This window comes from Anser brachyrhynchus (assembly GCF_964034855.1).
Source record: "Anser brachyrhynchus genome assembly, chromosome: 1".
Classification (NCBI taxonomy): Eukaryota; Metazoa; Chordata; class Aves; order Anseriformes; family Anatidae; genus Anser; species Anser brachyrhynchus.
The window spans coordinates 33,986,925-33,998,171 of record NC_137694.1 but is presented as its reverse complement, the minus strand read 5'-3'; positions in this window follow the sequence as shown (position 1 = coordinate 33,998,171).

Genomic DNA, 11,247 nt, shown 5'->3' with positions numbered 1-11,247 from the left:
GCTGGTGCTGGCTGGAGTGTTTGTGAACAGACACTCCTGAGTTTAGGAGATCAGCCAAGAAGGAGCAGCTGTGCTCAGTCAGGAGCCCAGTTTGGGCCACTCTTGACAAGTGGCAGTGTAAGTTGCTGTAAGTAATCCATTATCGTCCTTGTTTGTCTTCTTCCCGTGTCTTCCTTGGGAGCACTGCAAAAGCCAAAGTTTACATAGCTCCGTTCCTCCTTGGCAATCTCCTTGTCCTTTTGGAAATTAATACTAAGTGAAGCACAAAAACTGCATGCTGCAGGCACGTTTCTATTAACCTTGTCTGTTCATAAAACAAAGAATAGAGCAAAAGGCAGTTTTACCTTCAGCCTCTCCCTCTGAAAATTGTACTACAAAGGCACACATACATATCTGTGTTGATTAAAGAACATATGGATGGTATGAAACAATCCAGAAAATGACAGCACTTTACTGGGGTCCATGCTAGCATCAGAAAAACCCGCAGCCTATTTCTGATTAGGACTTGTGCAGTGCCTGTAAAAGGACAGATGGGACAGACAGGGTTGGTCAGAAGCCTCATGATCTATAGAAAAGACCAAGAAGCTTTCAATTCTGAACCCCTCTCCTCCATCCAAGGGTTTGGGGTTCATCACCCTGAACCTCTTTCAGATCCAGATGCCTGTGACAGTTTTGGCACAAGACATGCCAAAGACAAATATGCAATCATTTAAAGGCTGGAGAAGCTTCACAAGTAGAGAAATTCAAGTCTTTCCTTTGGCCTAAGAGACAATAACTGAAAGTCATATCTCCTACTTCCTGGTCCAATGTCCTTGTTGTTGTCTTTCTACCTCTTGTTTAATTAAACTTTAATTAGTCTGTTCAAAAGAGGATGCAGTTAACAAAAGAGATTATGAGCCTTTTTCTCTGCTCCCTTTGTCAGGGTGTCTCATAGTTTAGTGATCAGGTGGGATATGGAGATTGAATTTCCTCAGAGAAAGGAGGGGGGTAGAGATTTAATGTGCTGGGTAATTTGTCGCATTACAGATCTACTGAATATAAAAAAGATAAGGTGCTATTTTGTACTGTTCCCAATCTGACTGGAGCATGGCCTGAAGACAGATTGGGCAGAGTTTTGTAAATCTGAGCAGGGCTAAAAGCAGAGAGGTGTTGAAGTACTCAGGACTGTTAAGACTGAGGCATCTCTGAGAATGTCGAGAATCAATCAGCAGGCCCAAAGAAGTGAGAAATACAGGGCTGTTAAGCAGGAGCTGAATAAAAAGTTAGTTCTCACAGTTGTATGTCCCTTGGTTCCACCCAAGCCTGATTTTCAGTGCTCAAGTTTATGACTGGACATAATTCATAGTCATTAAGCACAGCTCCTTGAAAAGAGTGAAATCTGAAGGCAATTTATGCCAGATATGTGACATACTGTGGAAAAGCAACTGAGCTGGAGTGATTTCTCCAGAGTCAGATGTTCTGTTATACTGTTATACCCTGACCAGGCACGAACATTTGATAGGTTTGTTCAAGTCTACTGTGCAGGATCAGATTTCTCACTAAGACATCTCCATATGGTTAGCGCTATAATATAGTAAAGACAAACAAAAATCTCACCAATGGAAAATCATTCATAAGAGTATCTTTAAAAAAAGCACTCTGCTGTCTGCATGTTATCCTCACTTATTTTAGGAGTTAGGTTTGTGAGGAAGGCTGAGGACCCTCTGCTTTCTGGCAGAACAACTCTGCTTAATTAAAACAATATAATTTGGACCAACAGTCACAAATCAAAAAATAGATTGTATAAAAATAAACCAGATCACAAAACAAGAAGACAGGTTTATATTTTTCACCAAATCGGATTTTTATATCTTTATCTTCACCAGTGGCCTCTAATTTACCCATTTTATTTTTTTCTGCATTGCTGTTATGTGTGGTGACATCTAGATCACTTCATGAGCAATTTTCACATTGCACAGAGGAATAAACAGCTCCCAGAACATATCAGAGAGACACCTCCTCTGTATAATATTTTCATGACAAAGTTAATTCTTGCAAAAATAAATTGGGAAGGGAACCTCACAGAAATTATTGTGAAAACTGAACTCTTGTTATATAATTCCTTAAACTATCTGCAAGGTTTTAAAATATAAGTGTATTTTCTAGATGAAGAATCTGCCATATTGGCCTAAAACAACTGACCAATGCCTTATCCATTCCTTTGACTTTGTAGAAGTTATTTTCTTCTTTTATTGGAATTTCTTAATCAGTTATCTAAGGAATAAAAGCTAGGTACTCGCCACATCTCAGGATTTTGGGTGGTTTTAGAGGGAATAAGTTTGTTCTCAAGTAATGTATAGCCATACCAACACAAAATATATTTGGATATCACTTCCATAAAGTGTGATAAATGGGATCAGAAAACTTTATATGCAAAATCAAACATTTTCCAGTCTGATCACCAGACTTGTCAAACTCCTAAACTCCTTTGGTTAAAGAAATGCAGATAACATTTGTGATCCTTTTGTGACTACCAATAATGATAGGGTGGAGATCATATTTCTAAGGCCCTGAGATAATTATGAAAGGCTTGAATCTGCCCAGAAGCTGTAAGACTAAGTTCTCTTACAAAAGAAGCATGTAATCATGTATAAAGCAGCTCCTGAACCTCTTCAGCTTATAACATAGCATGTTCATAGATCCCAGAAGAAGCTTTGATTCAGCTGTGTAGGCTGAGACTAAAGAGCTACACACACGGTTCACTTATTGTCACAGAGTGGGTGGTGTGACCAAGAGAGGTGGTGGTAGGCAGGCAGGCACAGTAACCAACCACTTCAATTTAATCTGCCTTTGTGTGTGCAAATCTACACCCACAGCCACACAGTCATGTGGAAAAGAAGACAATTTGCACTTTAGAGTGCAATCCTTACAGTTACTTCCCATCTGGTAGGATGTGCTTAGCACCATGCAAGACCTGATGGCAGCAGAGGAGGAGAAAGCCCTCCATCACTCCTGTGTAACTGGCCGGTTGCTCTTACAGTGAGTTAAATCAGCATGCAGGCTGGGTTGCATCTACTCTGGTACATCATGACATAAACTCACTAATTAAAAAAATCAAGGGCCATTATTTATAGAACTGATCTAATGGAAAACTTTTTCCCTAAAATTGTGGTTAATCACTCTTGTACTCCCACTATGTGTACCAGCTCTGCAAGATGAATTTTTGTTAAAAATCACAGCCCTGTCCAGCCAGAGATACATTCATCTCTTCTGCTGTGATTTATTTTTACTGTTTAGTGTCAGTATTAAAGAAGCTTCTTAACACTTCTGGAGCAAGTGAAGATGTGATAAAGAGAATGGCATCTTTTCCCTAATAAGCTGTCATTACGTAAATAACTGCAAACATTGTGCAACTGTTGCTTTCATACAATTTAAGATACTGCAATATAGACATTATTTCAGTGTGTGATTTTTAAATCTTCTTCCAGCTTTTATAACGGTATCTGTCAGATTACAATTTATAAATTCTATTTACTGTGAAGAAAACCATTCATTACACTCAATTGAAATGTTTAAATAATGTAGCCACTTTTCTGAAACTTTTCTAATTTACAAGTTATTTGTCTTTATTCATGAAGCCTGTAGATATGCAGGTAATTTTAATTTTTAAACCTTCAAACTCCATGAAAATGAGTCATTCCATCCCTTTTCTCTTTCATCCAACATCTATTAGCTTCTTAAGAGAATCATCCTGATAAGAATATCTGATTATAGCACACAGAATACATTTCCAACATTTGTTTATGCCAATGTAGGGGAAATAAATTTTTAACTTATGAATATATGTCTAGTCCAAACATGACTAAGAAATGACACACATTTACACAGCCACAAGATATCTAAAGCATTTCCACTTTGACACAAGAAATATGCTTGAGAAAAGAATGCCATGAAAATACTAAATAAAAACTTGTGGAGCCAGAAATTAGATGGTTACAGTCCTGTTGTGAAAGAGTGAGTTAGCCAGCAATGAAAACTTACCTTTGTGCTGACAGCTGCAAGTCAATACAAAACTAATATCCTTTTCTATTTTTTCTGTTTTGTTTTGTTTTGGAACCAAAAAGGCAAGGTTAAAATCTATCTTTTGCTCTCTGGACTTTTAGAAATAACAGCTGTTACATGAGCTGGTTTCACCATAATCCTTGTGTTGTTAGAGCTCCCGTTAGGGAGCTCTAGCACTCAAAGGGAAAGTAACATACCTTCAATCTACCTTCTGACATATCCAGGGAGGGAAATCAAGCACAGCATTTCCAAAGCTGGGGACTTTTCCTTTACAGACTTTGCTTTGTCCTTTGAGAACTGAATACCTCTTCACATGAAAATAAAACAAAGTTCACTTTGCTCTGCCTGAGGGGTGGTGAAGTATAGCAAAAATCTGTTTATATTGAATAAAATCAGAAGTCTGAATGGCAGCCTACCAGTTTAAAACACTATGCAAATGACATAGGTGAAAGGTACTAAATAATGTAGGCTGGAGGCTGGTCTCTGCAAGGCAGCCAGGTAATACTGGAACCTCACAGCTAAATTCCCTTCCCCTCCCAGCAGCCTGGCTACATGCAGACCACCAGCTGGGAGTGCCGTAGCTGACTATATTCACTGTTGTCTTGGGACAAAATAAGATACCACGTTGGCACCAAAAGTGCACCAGGTACAATGCTGGCTGCCTAACATTGCCTGCTCCTTGCTGTTATTTTACTAAAGCAGACTTTTAGAGGAGCTACAGAACAAGCCCAAAGCTCTTCTGACAGTGAAGTAAATCCCATTGCCATCACTGGAGTACATTATGGGAACATAACATATTTCCAGGAGGTTTCCCAAGTGATAGAAGGGCTAAATGTTAAACAATCAGAATAGTTGTCAGACCCTTTTTGTTGTTTTTTCTTTTAATTTCTATTTCAGCTAAAATTCTTGTTCTATGACAAAAAAATCACTTATCCTGCTTAACATGCTTAAGAATCACTCAGCAAAAGAAGGAAGAGGTGTGTCTGGTAAAGTTACTCTGCCATTTCAGCATGTGAACCTTCAGGATTTGAAGAGGGTTGGCTGAGAGAGGAGGTTAGTTTTTTTCCTCTTATTTTCGCCTCAGTCCATAATTACAGTTGCTACCAAAGACTGCATCAAAGACATTGCGTCAAAAAGAGGCGATTGACTTTAAATTTCTATTTCCTCCAAGGTTTATAAACAAGATGTTTATAAGAAGGAACTTTATTTTCACTTGGTTTTCTTAAAATACTTAAATTGCTTTCCTTTTAAAGAAACCACAGCACCATTGATCATGAATGGTGTTTGTTTGTGTGAAGATCTATACAAACCCAAAGGTTATACTTTGAGGTGTCCAGATTACAACCATAGTTGGGAGTCTGCTGTAAGCAATTTGGGTAAGTGCAGAAGATGTTTCTGCATGCTTGCTGGAGAGGTGAAGCTGTGTGGTGTTCTGGAGGGTTACTGATGGAAGTGAGAATCTGTTATGTGTTCTAGAAAAAGGTTGCAGACTATGAACTGGCAACATGCAAACAAGACAGCTTACTACAATGCAGTCTAGTTTAAGTCCAAATTTCATGGAATTGAGTTGAGTTCTACTAATAGCTTGGATCCCCCTCCCCCAAAAAAAAATAATATATTATCTATTTTTGATGTTTTTGATGCTGCATTAAAAAAAAAAAAAAAGTCTAATTGAATCTAATTAAACCAAATGATGAAATATTTTAAAGAGATTTCATTTATTCCACACCCTGGACAATCTTTTTTTCAACCTCATCATTATTTTCCAGTGGGCAGGGAGAGGAGAAAAGCTGTTTCCATAAGGAAAAAAAATAAAAACAACAACAACAAAAATGCAAACAAATGATCAAGAAAAAACAACAACAACAACAGAGAGAGAGGAAAGCTCTTCATGTTAAAGGGCTTTTCTATCTTATGTTTGGCTATTGATTAAAAAAATAATTTTCACAATACTAACACTGATAATGAGACTAAATTTATATGGGTGGCAATCCACAGTCTTGCTGTTTCCAAGATTAATGAGAGGGAAAAACATCTGGTCCTTAATCTAGGCATATTTTGTATCATTCCTGTAAACCTGTGTTGAGTTTTGCCCTAATCTGTGATCTCCCCACTCCACCCCATCCCCCTAAAAAAGAAAAACACCTTCTGGATATATGTAAAATATATCTGGATATATACACTTACTTATATATAAAGTAAGTGTAAACATACCTTTAATTTTCATTTATATAAGTATTTAGTATATCCATATACTTGCTCATACAGTCATTATTACAATCTCTTGATAATGAAAGAATTAGGATCTTCTGATCATGAATGGAAGTTTCCAAATGAACCAAGAGGGTATCAGGAAATAAATTAGTATCTGGATAAACTTTCTGATTAAACGAATCTTGCTAAAAGCACCAGATGTGAAAAAGACAAAAGGCTAATTGTCAGCACCAGTGATGCTAAGTAAATGTTTGACTTACTGATTATAATGAAAGGCTGCTGTTAGTGGGAGTTCTGTGAAAATTGTTTGTTCTTGAATTATTGTTCCACAGTGAAAATGCTGTTTAGGTGGCATATTTTATATGCAATTATTTTCTCTACTTATTGATATACAGCTAATTTGGCCCAGGAAAATGTCTCTCATCACAAGTTGAGGTTTTGCACTATGCAAGTCATTTTTCTATAAACAATATTGATTATACTAATAGTAGTTTTTAATTTTAAATCTTTACACAATGTCTAATTTGTGTCCATTAGTCATCATCTTGGATACATGAACTTTCTTTTAATTGCCACTGAATGTCATTTCCAAGCTCAGAGGGTTTTATGAACAGTAGGTCTGAAAAATCAGTGGCTCTTCAGCTAGTGAACCTCACAAAATGCTCAAGACATAGAAGATTCACCAAATGGTATGATTTAATGTTCATAACAACAACAACAACACACCAACCAACCAACCAACAACAAAAATAAATAAAAAAAACAACGCTAATCTATAAAAAGGCCCAGCTGAACTGTGTGAATACAACCAACAGGAAGCATAAGGTCTTCTCCTGCTGCTAATATTAAGTTCAAAAGACCTTCCAAATATATATCTTTGACATGTCACACATTTTAATTCATGTAATTGAATCAGAAGAAAAACTACAAAAGACTATAAAGAGTGGTAATGGTCATGGTCTTATTGGTCATGGTTATTGTTTTCTTAATGGTGTAAAATAAAAATTAAATTAACAGCCTTGATATTTTCAATATATAGAAAACAGCATGACTTTGGTTGCAGATTTTGACTTGTTAACCATGTTAATGCTGTGCAAATATATGGAAGTACTCCTGAAGAGAAAGTGAAGGGCAGACTGTTCTTTCAATGGTTCTGTTCTCCTGAAATCCACTTCATCACATCTTAGTATATAAGGATTTTTGTTTTCCACCAACCTCATGCTGCCGTGTGTCTCATGGGTAAGGTCTAGCCTCATGACCAGCTGCATTTAGTATACTCTGGAGAGTAAATTCTCTCCTGGCACTTTGTCCTGGGGTATTTTTAATCCTACACCACATTCATAAGAGGTTCCAGTTCTCCTATCTAAATTGCCTTCTGTTACTCTCTGTCATAGCTTAAGTCCTCCTTATGGAGCTCTGAGGAAAGGTTTGATCTCCATTAGCTCAGGCTCCATTAGCTATGTACACAGACATTCTGCAAGATATGCAAAAATTTACAATATAAAGTAATTGTTGGCTATCACACCCGAATGCTACAAGGGTAGGCTTCAGTGTGCTCACTACCCTGAAGAGACCCACTTGAAGAGGCTTTTCTGGGCTGAAGTGCCAGTCAGGAATGAGAGAGCTGACCTCTCCTCTTGGCTCATATCCTTCATGCTGATGAGTTAACATGTTCTGACTCCGTCTTTCTTTCTTTAGGGTTTTATTCCTTTTTGCGTTGCTGCTTTTCACCTTGAATCCTTCAGCTGCTAAAGATCCCTAAATCACGTATCTCCATCTGCAGTTTTACCCTTCTTATCTTGCATGATTCCCCCTACAGATATTCCTATGGCATTTTTTAGAGCTTAGTAAATTGCTTAGAAGTCTGCGACAGGTTTATACAATGGGGACATGTCAGAAATAGGCCCAGGCCATAGGAACACAGACAGCTGAACCCATGCTGGGGATGGTCACAGAGCATGCAGGTTGTATTTCTTTTACGGTGTGTCAAGCTCATAGAGAATTCAGAAGCTATTCTTCTACTGAACAAGATATTTTATTAGTAAGTGTATTGCAAGAAGTGTCTTCCCAAAGTATTCTCCTGGAGAAAACGGCTGCTCATGGCTTGGACAGGTGTACAGTTCTGTGGGTGAAGAACTGGCTGGATGTCTAGGCTCAAAGAGTCATAGTGAATCAGCAGTGTGCCCAGGCAGCCAAGAAGGCCAAGGACATCCTGACCTGCATCAGAAATAGAGTGGCCAGCAGGATAAGGGAAGAGATTGTCCCCTTGTACATGGCACTGGAGAAATTGCACCTTGAATATGGTCAGTTTTGGGGCCTGCTCTGGAAGAAGGATATTGAGTTGCATGAGTGTGTGCAGAGAAGAGCAGCAAAGCTGGTGAAGGTACTAGAAAACAGGACTTATGAGGAGTGACTGAGGGAACTGCAGTTGTTTAGTCTGGAGAAGTGGAAGCTTAGGGGAGACCTCATTGATGTCTACAACTACCTGAAAGAAGGTTGCAGTGAGGAGGGTGTCAGTCTCTTTTCTCAGGTGACAAGGGATAGGACATGAGAAAACAGTCTCAGATTGCACTGGGGAGGTTTAGGTTGGATATTAAGAAGAATTTCTTTACGTGGGTGGTCAAGCACTTGAATGGGCTGCCCAGGGAAGTTGTGGAATTCCCATCCCTGGAAGTATTTAAGAGACATGTGAGTATGGTGCTAAGGGACATGGTTTAGTGATGTGCCTTGGTAGCTCAGGTTGACAGTTGGACTTGATAATCTTGGAGGTCTTTTCAAGTCTAGATGATTCTATGATTCTGAGAAGATTACATGTATGTGCTGGTTTTCTTTCTCTGTGTAACTATCTATAAAATTTGTGATGCAGTTTGGCCCCGACTGTACAGCAGATATATAAAAAGATGGCTTCTGCCATCACCTTGACTCTAGGATTTGGGAAAACGTCTCACAGTCATACTGTGTTGTTGGCTGATTCTCCATTTTCCATTTCCTGGTATATTTCAAGACAGTGCCCCAATCTTTTTGTTCCAAACTGACACCATGATCCTCTTGTGTGATGACTTTTACAGAGGCTTCTCTGAAAAAAAATAAAACACACATTGTTGAAATCTGTAGGGGAAAAAATGACCACGGAGAAGTAATGGCTCTTTGGTTTATAACCATAAAAATGCTTGGGGTGGCATATGCATTTTCTCATTCAAAGTCTAATCATAGCAATTTGTGTCAGTCACGGAAGACTGCTTGGGGTGGATTCAAAATGTCACCTGCCCACCTACTCGGCATTTAAGTTTGCTGTGCACTGTGCATAAGAGTACAAAATAAATGGGTATTAAGTTGGCATTTTGATGACTCTGGGATCTTTAACAGGCACAGAAAACAACAGAATCCCTTGGTGCCTTTACACATGGTGTCATGTATATGTTGAACAGAAACACTGGAGGGTGTGTGAAGGGGCTTACTAAAATGTTCTTTACTTTCTGTGCAACTGAATGAGATGAAGCAATTTTCTCAAATGTATATTTTAGGAGTTTTTCATTGTTAAGTAGAAATGTAAGAAGCCGCAAAATTAGGGGAGAATGTTGATTTCATATCTACACTATTAATCACTCGCAAAGGGGTCTGATGGAGAGTTTACTGGCCTGAACAGAAAGATTTCCATTGTCTGCAAAGTGTTATGCATCAATATTACTATGCTAATGACTACACTGAGGCAATGGCTACCAGTGTTCAAGGATTTCTGAAGCTGATATCAGTTCTTGGCAGAAACCTATTATTTGTATATCAATTATGGTAAATAAAAAATACAGAGTTTAGCAAATAGAGATGTTGTTAGCCTGAAGTGTCCCACCGAACTAGAACATTTGATTCAAAGGAGTAACACACAACAAAGAAATTACCTTCTCTGAATCTATTGCTATGATATGTACAGTTTCTACACTGCTAAGAGATGAAATGAAAAACATGCTTTCTTACAATGTGACACCTTCATCAATATTCAAGTAGAGACCTTCTAGAAATAATTAGTTACTTCTACATGGGTCTGAATCAAAGTCTAACTCTGAATATTACTAAAGTTTGGCTGAAGACATTGTGAATATTATCTCTTCTCCTCTGGGAACAATCAAGTCTGTCTTTGCATTTTGGAGCTGTCTTCTCTTTCTTCAAATTAGTTTAATTAGCTCCTGCAAACTGAAGATAAAATGGCTTGCAGAGCTGTCTCATCAAGAGGCAACTATGGTCAATTTAGGTCATTAAGATCCTATCAAACTCTCACACTACTGCTGTTCTCAGAGGAAAGGATTTTATGTTATTTTATTTTATTTTAACTCAGCAAAATCTTACAGAGAATAAACAGTCCAGATATTAACAAGGCAAGAGGAACTGTTTTAAATTCAATTTAGATACAAAATGCAGGAATAAATTTGGCCCTATCTCTAGTCAGACCGTTATTTCGCAGAGCCCGGACACAGAGAAATAAGAGCCATACAAATGTAGAGTAATTTAAATCTAGAAGTAGCACATCTGTAGAACTTGGTAGAGTTCTATAGGTGAGGAGTTAAACTGCATTACGTAGCATGTGCCATGTTCCTCTGCATGACAAACTATGATTAATAAATGTGAGTCTTAAGAAGTGTTAGACCAGCTGGAAAATATTTAGATGGCTAAAGTTCAGGTAGGATTCTTCTCAACTTGAATATCAACTCCAATTGCAATCCCATCTTAGGTACTAAATTCAAAATTAAAGTCCTAAAAGCTCAATGTCAGCATATACCTAAAGGCACTATCCACTTCCCCTTACATACAGAAGTTCCCTCATCATCTCAGGGCTCTGACTCCTCCCACAAAGCAATCACGACTGCTAGTTTCCATCTATCTCTATACACCTGAAACTGATCCCCCTGAAAGGTTTGGGGCAGTCCACAGGAGTAAGTTTCAGGCACCATACCTCATATTACAGGGTGTCTGCTTCAGAAATACTCCAGTTCCACCAAA